Consider the following 12,991-nt stretch of genomic DNA (forward strand, 5'->3'; position numbering starts at 1 on the left):
ACATACGCGCATACACTCATCCCTATGAACGCACACACGCATACCCTACCCCTATGAGCACCTCCGAGAGACTGAGTCAGCATGTCATCTTGAAATTTACGAAGTCACCATAGGCGCCTCGCCGTCGACGGGAACGTCTCCTCCCACTGAAAGCGCATCGCCAGAAATCCTGAAATAAATCCAGGAATAATGCGAGCACCAGGACTTGAACCCTGATGGGCTGGGGATACCACTGTCCCTCTAACCATCCAACCACAGGTTGGTTCACGACACGAATCTATAATTGAGATCGCAGGTTTGAGGGGTCTGGTTGTAAATGCTTGATGCGGTTTAGACCGACTGGAGGACTCGAGCCTAGGGTTTTTTGGTTGGTCTGCCCGCCGGTGCATGTACGACCACACTTGATAGCCAAAGCGAAAGTGATATACCCTCCTCCCTGCCGCCGCTTCCACGTCTAACTCTAGTGTCGCCGCCAGTGGTAGCGCTCTGCCCCCTCCAGCGGAAATCTCTTTGGACGGGGCGGCGAATACGGAGAGTCGCCGTAGATGGCGGACTGTTTGACCCATATCGCGATCATGAGTGAGGACAAGTGCAAGCCCAAGAAGTGCCGCTAGGAGTGCAGGAAGAGCTACCCCGTTGTCAAGACCGGTAATTCACCTCTCTCTCCACACTCGCGGGTCTGATCGATGAGGGCTTACAATTTGTCTGCCGGTGCTATTGGTGAATCAAAGCGTAGATCCCAGTGGTTTACCATTTCCACGGGGCAATATGTTTATATGATGATTTTGATTTCAAGCTAACTGATATGTGCCTTGTACTAGCAGGATCTGGGGAATTGGATCGCTTAACATGGTCACATTTTTGTTTTGGCAGCTATAGTATCGTTGCTACGAACTTGCTTAAGCTTTGTTACGTGCTTAAGATTTGATTCAGTTTCTCATACATGTTGCCATCTGTTTGTTATTGTAGTCTATGAACAAGGATCAGTGTCCACATATATGCGCACATTTATAGCGCTTATTGTGGCTGCACCAATTCTCCATTTCCCCTTTTGGTGCTTACAGTGCGTTTGGTTGAGGGGATTTATTGTTAGGGAATGAGCGTTTTTGGGGTATGAAACATATAATCCATTGTTTGGCCGGTGGCAAGGGAGCTGAGGAGGAAAGGGAGGAAGGGAATTAAGGAGCCCAATTCCCAAAATTCGAACTAAATCTCACCTCACACCAAACATGGGTTTTAGATTAATAATCAATTTCCCAAGCCTAATTCCCCGACAAACTCCCACATCTAAACACCCATCCCCTTTCCCTAACATTGCCAAGCACGTTGATGTGTTATGCATGCTAGAGGGTTTTCGAGCTAAAGTGCTGTTGTGGTTATGACAATTTACTGTCTTATTGTACAGGAAAGCTTTGCATTGAAGTTAGTCAAGCGGCCAAACTTGCATTCATTTCCGAAGAGCTGTGTATTGGTTGTGGTATTTGTGTTAAGGTGTGCTTGTCATTTAATACAGCAATTAAGATGTATGATTTTTCATAGTGTTACTATAATCTTCTCACTTCTGCTGTAATACTTGATGCAGAAATGCCCATTTGATGCCATTGAAATCATCAATCTTCCAAAAGATTTGGAGAAAGATACTACCCATTGCTATGGACCGAATACCTTCAAATTGCATAGGTACTTTTTTAATCGAAGAGCCTGGCGCTGTGTTTGGATGTCTGTATTAAAGGCCTCTGTATTGAATTGGTTTCAATACCAATTCAGTGGGTAAACTGTAATGGACATGAATACGATTTCGCTTGTTTGGATGCTCATGGAATCCCAGTGAGGTTTCAATACCAAATCTTGTTTGGATGGCAAACTATGGAATTGCATAGTGCCTTGTTCTATATGTATCAAATCGAAATTTGTACAATATGTGACTATAATTTCCACACATAATTATAGTTCCACACATAATTAAGAATCATAAGTTCCACACAAAATTAAGAATCAATCCACCCGTGAAAGCAGATCACAAGTTCCACACATAATATTGAAATTTGTACAATATGTCTCTTATGAAAAGCAACCAGCCAAAGCAGAGCCATAAGTTCCACACATAATTAAGAATCAATCCACCCATCAAAAATGAATAATCGATCCTTTTCTAACTAATCTCATCTAGCAATATGGCGAAGAGAAACTAAATTTTGTCTGACTAGATGATTATATGAAACAAACAAAATTTCCTGCAGTGTCATAAGAGAGCAAGCACCATGAAATCTGTTCCTGCAGTTGACACTTGACAGTACATGGCTGGGTAATGTGCATTCGACCACCAACTGATAAACTAGTGAATAAGCAACGACTGAAGAGATTGTCGGATTGAACCATGAAATGTGTTCCTGCAGTTGACACTTGACAGTACATGGCTGGGTAACGTATGAACCAAAGTCGTAGCAAGCTACAAGGACTGAAAGGAACAACGCGTGACATTTCGATATGTCTCCAACGTATCTATAATTTTTGATTGTTCCATGCTATTATATTATCCATCTAGTATTTTTTTATGCATTTATATGCTATTTTATATGATTTTTGGGACTAACCTATTAACCTAGAGCCCAGTGCCAGTTTCTATTTTTTCCTTGTTTTTGAGTTTTACAGAAAAGGAATACCAAACGGAGTCCAATTGACGTGCCAATTTTTGATGATTTTTTATGGACCAAAAGAAGCCCCCGGAGTAAAATAGTTGGGCCAGAAGAGTCCCGAGCTGTCCACGAGGGTGGAGGGCGTGCCCTACGCCCCTGGGCGCGCTCCCTGCCTCATGGACAACTCGGAGACCCCCCTGACATGAGACCGACGGCCAAAAATCCTTTAAATACAAAAACCCCCGAAAAGAAACCTAGATCGGGAGTTCCGCCACCGCAAGCCTCTGTAGCCACCAAAAACCAATTGAGGCCCTGTTCCGGCACCCTGCCGGAGGGGGGATCCTTCACCGGTGGCCATCTTCATCATCCCGGCGCTCTCCATGACGAGGAGGGAGTAGTTCACCCTCGAGGCTGAGGGTATGTACCAGTAGCTATGTGTTTGATCTCTCTCTCGTGTTCTTGATGTGGCACGATCTTGATGTATCACGAGCTTTGCTATTCTAGTTGCATCTTATGATGTTTCTCCCCCTCTACTCTCTTGTAATGGATTGAGTTTTCCCTTTGAAGTTATCTTATCGGATTGAGACTTTAAGGATTTGAGAACACTTGATGTATGTCGTGCATGTGCTTATCTCTGGTGACAATGGGATATTCGCGTGATCTACTTGATGTATGTTTTGGTGATCAACTTGCGGGTTCAGTGACATTGTGAACTTATGCATAGGGGTTGGCACACGTTTCCGTCTTGACTCTCGGGTAGAAACTTTGGGTCACTCTTTGAAGTTCTTTGTGTTGGTTGAATAGATGAGTCTGAGATTGTGTGATGCATATCGTATAACATACCCGCGGATACTTGTGGTGACATTGGAGTATCTAGGTGACATTAGGGTTTTGGTTGATTTGTGTCTTAAGGTGTTATTCTAGTACAAACTCTTGATCGATCAGAAAGAATAACTTTGAGGTGGTTTCGTACCCTACAATAATCTATTCGTTTGTTCTCCGCTATTAGTGACTTTGGAGTGACTCTTTGTTGCATGTTGAGGGATAGTTATATGATCTAATTATGTTATTATTGTTGAGAGAACTTGCACTAGTGAAAGTATGAACCCTAGGCCTTGTTTCAACGCATTGCAATTCCGTTTTCGCTCACTTTTATCATTAGTTACCTTGCTGTTTTTATATTTTCAGATTACAAAAACCTATATCTACCATCCATATTGCACTTGTATCACCATCTCTTCGCCGAACTACTATACAGTTTACCATTGTATTGGGTGTGTTGGGGACACAAGAGACTCTTTGCTATTTGGTTGCAGGGTTGTTTGAGAGAGACCATCTTCATCGTACGCCTCCCACGGATTAATAAACCTTAGGTCATCCACTTGAGGGAAATTTTCTACTATCCTACAAACCTCTGCACTTGGAGGCCCAACAACGTCTACAAGAAGAAGGTTGCGTAGTAGACATCAAGCTCTTTTCTAGCGCCGTTACCGGGGAGGTTAGTGCTTGAAGGTATATCTTTAGATCTTGCAATCGAATCTTTTTTTTCTTGTTTTATCACTAGTTTAGTTTATAAAAGAAAACTACAAAAAATGGAATTGAGGGGCCTCATATGCTTCATCTTTTTAATATCTTTCATGAAAATGATGGAAAGGAAAATTTTGCTCAAGTGTTAGAAGAAGAATGCATTAAAATGTTTGGCACTAAATATTTGAATGATGAGCATGATTGCAATGTTGTTAGTATGAATTCTATGAATATCCATGATGCTAATAATATGCAAAGCCACAAGCTTGGGGATGCTATGTTTGATGAAGATGATATTTTTTGTCCCCCAAGTTTTGATGAGCGAATTTACTATGATGAAAGCATGCCTCCTATCTACGATGATTGTTGTGATGAGATGTATGCTATAAAGAATAATGACAACCATGAAACTTGTCATCTTGATTTTAATTTTCAATCACATGATAGTTATTTTGTTGAGTTTGCTCCCACCACTATTCTTGATATAAATTTGCTTATGTGGAGAGTAATAAAATTTCTATGCTTGTGCATCATGAGAATAATGCTTTATGTGATGGTTATATTGTTGAATTCATTCATGATGCTACTTAAAATTATTATGAGGAAGGAATATATAGTTGTAGGAATTGCAACAATATCAAGTTTCCTCTCTATGTGCTTAAAATCTTTTATGCTTGTTTTGCTTTCCTATGCTAGTTGATTCTTATTCCCATAAATTGTTTGCTTACAAAATCCTTATGCATAGGAAGTGGGTTAGACTTAAATGTGGTAGTCATATTCTTCATGATGCTCTCTTTATGTTTCAATTCTTATCTTTTATGTGAGCATCATTGAAATCATCATGCCTAGCTAGGGGCGTTAAACGTTAGCGCTTTTTGGGAGGCAACCCAATTTTATTTTTGCTTTTTGCTCCTGTTTAGTAATAAATAATCTATCTAGCCTCAGGTTAGATGTGGTTTTATGTTTTAGTTAGTGTTTGTGCCAAGTAGAACCAATAGGATCTTCTTGGGTGATAGTTGTTTGATCTTGCTGAAAAAGGCAGAAACTTTGTGCTCACGAAAATAGTTGTTAAAATTCACCAGAACATGATAAAATGCTAATTATTTTTGCAGAAGATCAATATACAAATTATCCAGGTTGTCCTAATTTTTCAGAAGCTTTTGAGTTCCAGAAGTATTCGAACAAATAAGATTACTATAGACTGTTCTGTTTTTGACAGATTCTGTTTTCTATGTGTTGTTTGCTTATTTTGATGAATCTATGAGTAGTGTCGGAGGGTATGAACCATAGAGAAGTTGGAATACAGTAGATATTACACCAATATAAATAAAGAATGAGTTCACAATAGTACCAAAAGTGGTGATTTATTTTCTTATACTATCGGAGCTTACGAGTTTCCTTTTGAGTTTTGTGTTGCGAAGTTTTCAAGTTTTGGGTAAAGATTCGATGGACTATGGAACAAGGAGTGGCAAGATCCTAAGCTTGGGGATGCCCAAGGCACCCCAAGGTAATATTCAAGGACAACCAAGAGCCTAAGCTTGGTGATGCCCCAGAAGGCATCCCCTCTTTCGTCTTCGTTCATCGGTAACCTTACTTGGAGCTATATTTTTATTCACCACATGATATGTGTTTTTCTTGGAGCGGCATTTTATTTTATTTTGTTTTGCTTGCTGTTTGAATAAAATACCAAGATCTGAAATTCTTAAATGTTAGAGAGTCTTCACATAGTTACATAATTATTCAACTACTCATTGATCTTCACTTATATCTTTCAGAGTAGTTTGCCGTTTGCTCTACTGCTTCACTTATATCTTTTAGAGCACGACGGTAGTTTTATTTTGAAGAAATAGATGAACTCTCATGCTTCACTTATATTATTTTGAGAGTCTTAAACAGCATGGTAATTTGCTTAGGTTATGAATTTAGTCCTAATATGATGGGCATCCAAGAGGGATATAATAAAAACTTTCATATAAAGTGCATTGAATACTATGAGAAGTTTGATTCTTTATGATTGTTTTGAGACATGCGGATGGTGATATTATAGTCATGCTAGTAGATAATTGTGAATTTGAGAAATACTTGTGTTGAGGTTTGCAAGTCCCGTAGCATGCACGTATGGTAACCGTTGTGTAACAAATTTGAAGCATGAGGTGTTTCTTTGATTGTCTTCCTTATGAGTGGCGGTCGGGGACGAGCGATGGTCTTTTCCTACTAATCTATCCCCCTAGGAGCATGCGCGTAGTGCTTGGATTTTGATGACTTGTAGTTTTTTGCAATAAGTATGTGAGTTCTTTATGACTAATGTTGAGTCCATGGATTATACGCACTCTCACCCTTCCACCGTTGCTAACCTCTCTAGTACCGCGCAACTTTTGCCGGTACCATAAACCCACCATTTACCACAGTCACCATACCTACCTATTATGGCATTTCCATAGCCATTCTGAGATATATTGCCATGCAACTTTCCACCTTTCCGTTTATTATGACATGCTTCATCATTGTCATATTGCCTTGCATGATCATGTAGTTGACATCATATTTGTGGCAAAGCCACCATTCATAATTTTTCATACATGTCACTCATGAGTCATTGCACATCCAGTACACCGCCGGAGGCATTCATATAGAGTCATATTTTGTTCTAAGTATCGAGTTGTAATCCTTGAGTTGTAAATAAATAGAAGTGTGATGATCATCATTATTAGAGCATTGTCCCGTGTGAGGAAATAAAAAAAAGAGAGGCCAAATAAGCCAATGAAAAATAAGAGAGGCCAAAGAAGCCAAACAAAAAAAGAGAGAAAAATATAGAAGGGACAATGCTACTATCCTTTTTCCACACTTGTGTTTCAAAATAACACCATGATCTTCATGATAGAGAGTCTCTTATTTTGTCACTTTCATATACTAGTGGGAATTTTCGTTATAGAACTTGGCTTGTATATTCCAATAATGAGCTTCCTCAAAATGCCCTAGGTCTTCGTGAGCAAGCAAGTTGGATGCACACCCACTTAGTTTCTTTTGTTGAGCTTTCATACATTTATAGCTCTAGTGCATCCGTTGCATGGCAATCCCTACTCACTCACATTGATATCTATTGATGGGCATCTCCATAGCCCATTAATACGCCTAGTTGATGTGAGACCATCTTCCTCCTTTTTGTCTTCTCCACAACCACCATTCTATTCCACCTATAGTGCTATGTCCATGGCTCACGCTCATGTATTGCGTGAAAGTTGAAAAAGTTTGAGAATACTAAAGTATGAAACAATTGCTTGGCTTGTCATCGGGGTTGTGCATGATCTGAATATTTTGTGTGACGAAGATGGAGCATAGCCAAACTATATGATTTTGTAGGGATAGCTTTCTTTGGCCATGTTATTTTGAGAAGACATAATTGCCATGTTAGTATGCTTGAAGTATTATTATTTTGATGTCAATATTAAACTTTTGTCTTGAATCTTATGGATCTGAATATTCTTGCCACAATAAAGAAGATTACATTGATAAATATGTTAGGTAACATTCCACAACAAAAAATTTGTTTTTATCATTTACCTACTCGAGGACGAGCAGGAATTAAGCTTGGGGATGCTTGATAAATATAATTTTTTTATTGTTCCATGCTATTATATTATCCATCTAGGATGTTTTATATGCTATTCTATATGATTTTTCGGACTAACCTATTAACCTAGAGCCCAGTGCCAGTTTCTGTTTTTTCCTTGTTTTTCAGTTTTACAGAAAAGGAATACCAAACGGAGTCCAATTGACGTGCCAATTTTTGATGATTTTTTATGGACCAAAAGAAGCCCCCGGAGTAAAATAGTTCGGCCAGAAGAGTCTCGAGCCGTCCACGAGGGTGGAGGGCGTGCCCTACCCCCTGTGCGCACCCCTGCTCCGTGAACGACTCGGAGACCCCCCGATGTGAGACCGACGCCAAAAATTCCTATAAATACAGAAACCCCAGAAAAGAAACCTAGATCGGGAGTTCCACAGCCGCAAGCCTCTGTAGCCACCAAAAACCAATCGGGACCCTGTTCCGGCACCCTGCCGGAGGGGGGATCCATCACCGGTGGCCATCTTCATCATCCCGGCGCTCTCCATGACGAGGAGGGAGTAGTTCACCCTCGGGGCTGAGGGTATGTACCAGTAGCTATGTGTTTGATCTCTCTCAATCTCGTGTTCTTGATGTGGCACGATCTTGATGTATCGCGAGCTTTGCTATTATAGTTGGATCTTATGATGTTTCAACCCCTCTACTCTCTTGTAATGGATTGAGTTTTCCCTTTGAAGTTATCTTATCGGATTGTGTCTTTAAGGATTTGAGAACACTTCATGTATGTCTTGCATGTGCTTATCTGTGGTGACAATGGGATATTCACGTGATCTACTTGATGTATGTTTTGGTGATCAACTTGCGGGTTCAGTGACCTTGTGAACTTATGCATAGGGGTTGGCACACGTTTTCATCTTGACTCTCCGGTAGAAACTTTGGGGCACTCTTTGAAGTTCTTTGTGTTGGTTGAATAGATGAATCTGAGATTGTGTGATGCATATCGTATAATCATACCCGCGAATACTTGTGGTGACATTGGAGTATCTAGGTGATATTAGGGTTTTGGTTGATTTGTGTCTTAAGGTGTTATTCTAGTACGAACTCTTGAATAGATCGATAAGAAAGAATAACTTTGAGGTTGTTTCGTACCCTACAATAATCTCTTTGTTTGTTCTCCGCTATTAGTGACTTTGGAGTGACTCTTTGTTGCATGTTGAGGGATAGTTATATGATCTAATTATGTTATTATTGGTGGGGGAACTTGCACTAGTGTAAGTATGAACCCTAGGCCTTGTTTCAACGCATTGCAATACCGTTTTTGCTCACTTTTATCAGTAGTTACCTTGCTGTTTTTATATTTTTCATATTATAAAAACCTATATCTACCATCCATATTGCACTTGTATCACCATCTCTTCACCGAACTAGTGCACCTATACAATTTACCATTGTATTGGGTGTGTTGGGGATACAAGAGACTCTTTGTTATTTGGTTGCAGGGTTGTTTGAGAGAGACCATCTTCATCCTATGCCTCCCACGGATTGATAAACCTTAGGTCATCCACTTGAGGGAAATTTGCTACTGTCCTACAAACCTCTGAACTTGGAGGCCCAACAATGTCTACAATAAGAAGGTTGCATAGTAGACATCACATTTCCCCGAAGGGACAGACAGAGGAACGAAGAAGGACACATGTCGGCCAGCCTAAGTGTTCCGAAGCAGTAGCAAGCTACCATGGCTCAGTGGAAGCACTAGGAGACATTTCCCCATAAGAGAGGCTACCAATAATAAACAACTAGGTTGTCGAATCCCACACATACCAAGCATTTCAATAACATACACACAATATGCTCGATATGTGCAAATACAACATGGCATCACAACAAAACTCTATGACTCAAAGTATTTATTCATAAGGCTCTGAAGAGTCATACATAGTAGGAATTACAATCATGGGTCACATGACCCAGCCTATAGAGCATACAGGCAACGGAAGCATAACATGTCTGAGTACAGACAACTACAAATGAAAAAGGCTGAGAAGCCTGACTATCTACAAGACCCTCCCAAGGGTACAAGATCATAGCTGGGGTAACAAGCTAAACGTCGGAGTCCATGTAGAACTACTAGTGAGACTGAAGTCTCTCTGCAAAAACATAAGCAAACGTGAGTACACATGTACCCAGCAAGACTTACATCCCAACTATCTACATATGCATCGGTATCAATAAAGGGGTGGTGGAGTTTAACTGTAGCAAGCCAGCTTTGACTCAGTGGCTATCCTGTACTATGACTGCTGGTAACTCTTTTGAGGTGGCGCACATGAGTCCACATATTCACCATATCAATACACCACTATGGATCCGTTCTCGTCTCCCTACGAGAAGGCTATCCATAGCACTCACGCTTATCTTGCGCATTTTAGAGTATTCACTTTCACTTGTCTATGAACTGTATAAGCAACCCAGTAGTCCATTACCGTGGACGCGGCTATTCGAATAGATCATGTTAACCCTGCAGGGGTGTACTTCTTCACACATGCTCTCGCCACTTACCGCCATGTACATGTCATGTATCTCGGCAACCTTCAAGGGGAAACCTGGCGAGGGAGTCGACCACGACCTGACTAACCACGCAAGTCTCTAGTCCAGGTTTATCGCCTATTCGGGTTCCATCTGCAAGGAGATCCGGCCGGGGTTTCGCTCACGGGCCCAAACGATGTGAGCAGGGTTCCCAAGCCCACCATCCGGGTGCCACTTGGTACACCGTGCCACTGCACCTAGTCTGTCCCAAGCCCACCTGTACCGGGTGCCACTTGGTAGACTACTAGCACTACCTACAAACACCATAAACTAGTTGCAACTCCTGGACAGAGATCGAGGCGATTAATAAGTCGAGAGAGCTTGGAGCCCCCGGAGCCCAATGTGTGGTAGTGACTATCTTGGATCACAGACACAGAACTCAGTTCCTGAGGATGGTTTCAATGAGACAACCCACCATGTACTCCTACATGGCCTCTCACCGCTACCTTTACCAAATCGTGTTCACACACTTAGCTCTCAACAGTAGGATATGTTCACAACATTCCAATTCATCCCCGATGAATCAGACCTGACACAACTCTAAGCAATAGCAGGCATGACAGACAAGCATGAATGAGTAGGCACAACATGGCTCAAGCAACTCCTACTAATGCTAGTGGGTTTCAACTATTTACTGTGGCAAAGACAGGTCATGCAAAGGAATGGGGTTCAACTACCGCAGCATGCAATAATTGAATCGTTGTTGTCCTAATGCAATAAAAGAGAGCAAGAGCGAGAGAGTGGGATTGTATCGGAATGCTCAATGGGGGTTTGCTTGTCTGGCACTTCTGAAGATAGTATAACTCTTCATCGGTGTCATCGAAGTCATCGTCGGGATAACGTCTACTGAGGGGGAACAACAACGGCAACAGAGAAAGAACACACAACGCAATGTAACAATATGATGCATGATCATGACATGGCAACATGCTGTGAATTGACCTAATGCAACTAGCAGCAATTTAAATGGAGTCGGTTTGAACACAAGATTCAAATTCAAACCCCATATGTGAATATTCAAATGCCATTCATTTGATTTGCCCTAAACAGTAGTCTTAAGTTGTTCTAACATGCATGAAAAGGGTATAGATGGATAGACTAGATTTTTTTGATCATTTTTCATATATAATTTATTTCATTTGGAGTTATAGATTAATTTCTATGAATTTTTGAAGTTCTGGATATTTTCTGAAATAAATAAATAATTTCTGATTTATTTAAAATCCCATAAAATATTTTCTGCGTCACCATGATGTATCAGTGAAGTCAGCAAGTCAACCGGCTAGTCCAGGTCAAACCTGACCAGTAGGGCCCACTGGTCAATGACACAGAGTCAGCTAGAGAGGCTGACACGTGGGACCCGGTCAATGCTGATGTCGCCAAGTCAAAGGTGACAGGCGGGGCCATCTGAGATTAGTACTAATTTAACAGAGAAGTTCAACTAATTAATTTAGGCACGGGGCCCACTTGGCAGTGGCTCTAGGGGGTGATTAGCGGGGTGTCTAGGCCCTAATTAAGTGGCCACGTCGGCGGCTAACCGCCGGTGACACATAGTCGTGGCGGCGTCGCTTGTTCCGGTGATTCCGGCTGTCACAGCCCCAGATCAGCCCTTGCTTGATTTTTCTTGCATCCATGCATCATGTCTAAATTTCTTTCAAATTTGAATTGGGGAATTGGAGAGCCTCAGAAATCATTTCTAAAAATGATCAACATTAAAAATTGCTTCAAATGTTTCCAAGGAAATGTTCCTTTTCTGCTTTGAAAAAAATATTGGCAAGAATAAAATTCAAACCAATATTTTTGGAGGTTCAAAAGTATTTATCTTGGGCCTTTGAGTTAAATCCTATAGTATTTGAATTGGATTATATTCATAATAATTAGTTTACTAATCCAATAATTCTGAAAATTGGTGAGTGGCTCTTAATATATTATACATAGCCACATGATTATTTTCAGAAGCTAAAAAAATAGTTTAGTGCCTGAACTAAATCAGAACACAAAAAACAAAATAGAAAACAGAACAGAAATTATGGAAAGACAGAAACCTCACCTAGGCCTTACCTGGCAGAAGAGGCCCAGCCCACCAGGGGCTGAGTGGTCTTCTTCCTCCTGCCAGGAGGACAGACAGGTGCGTGGCGAGCGCGCCGACGATGCCTTGCCACCTCCTGCTTCAGCCGCACGACCCCGACCCCTCCAGATGTGCCACGGAGACGCCCAGCGCTCCCTCTCGCTTTCCCCTCCTCTCCCTGGACCTCACTCCCCTCTCTGCTCTCTCTCTCTCTCTTTCTCACGACCGAGCGGAGCTCGTCGCCGCCGACACCGTCCACCGCGGCCACCAGCCCTCCCCCGCCCAACGGTTGTGCTCTAGTGCTCCGCCTCGACGCCTGCATCGTCCTCGCCGAGCCATGCAACCCGGGGCGCATCGAATCGCCGCCATCGACGTCGTCTTCCACCCCGGCCGTCCAAGATCGCCGGCAACACCCCATCGCCGTTCGTCTTCCCGCGAGCCCGCGGAGCACGCCCGTCGACCCGCCGTGAGCTCCCCTCTACTTCCTCTCCTTCCTCGTGCTCGATTTCGCACTCCAGCCCCGCATCGGAACGCGCCCGTAGCTCCGGCCCCCGCCGTCGTCGTGGTTGTCGTCGCCACGGACCACCCCACGGCCAGGCACGTCCACTATCTGAA

At 42.1% G+C, this 12,991-nt stretch overlaps 1 long non-coding RNA gene across 1 annotated transcript; it reads left to right on the forward strand.

The window, feature by feature from the left end:
- The first annotated feature begins 431 nt into the window (after positions 1 to 431).
- On the forward strand, positions 432 to 1,701 carry LOC141021493 (uncharacterized). Its single transcript, XR_012182804.1, has 3 exons — positions 432 to 648; positions 1,406 to 1,491; positions 1,583 to 1,701. It is a non-coding gene; the product is annotated as an uncharacterized lncRNA (long non-coding RNA).
- Positions 1,702 to 12,991: the final 11,290 nt, after the last annotated feature.

The sequence above is a fragment of the Aegilops tauschii genome, chromosome 4, assembly GCF_002575655.3.
Source record: "Aegilops tauschii subsp. strangulata cultivar AL8/78 chromosome 4, Aet v6.0, whole genome shotgun sequence".
NCBI lineage: Eukaryota > Viridiplantae > Streptophyta > Magnoliopsida > Poales > Poaceae > Aegilops > Aegilops tauschii.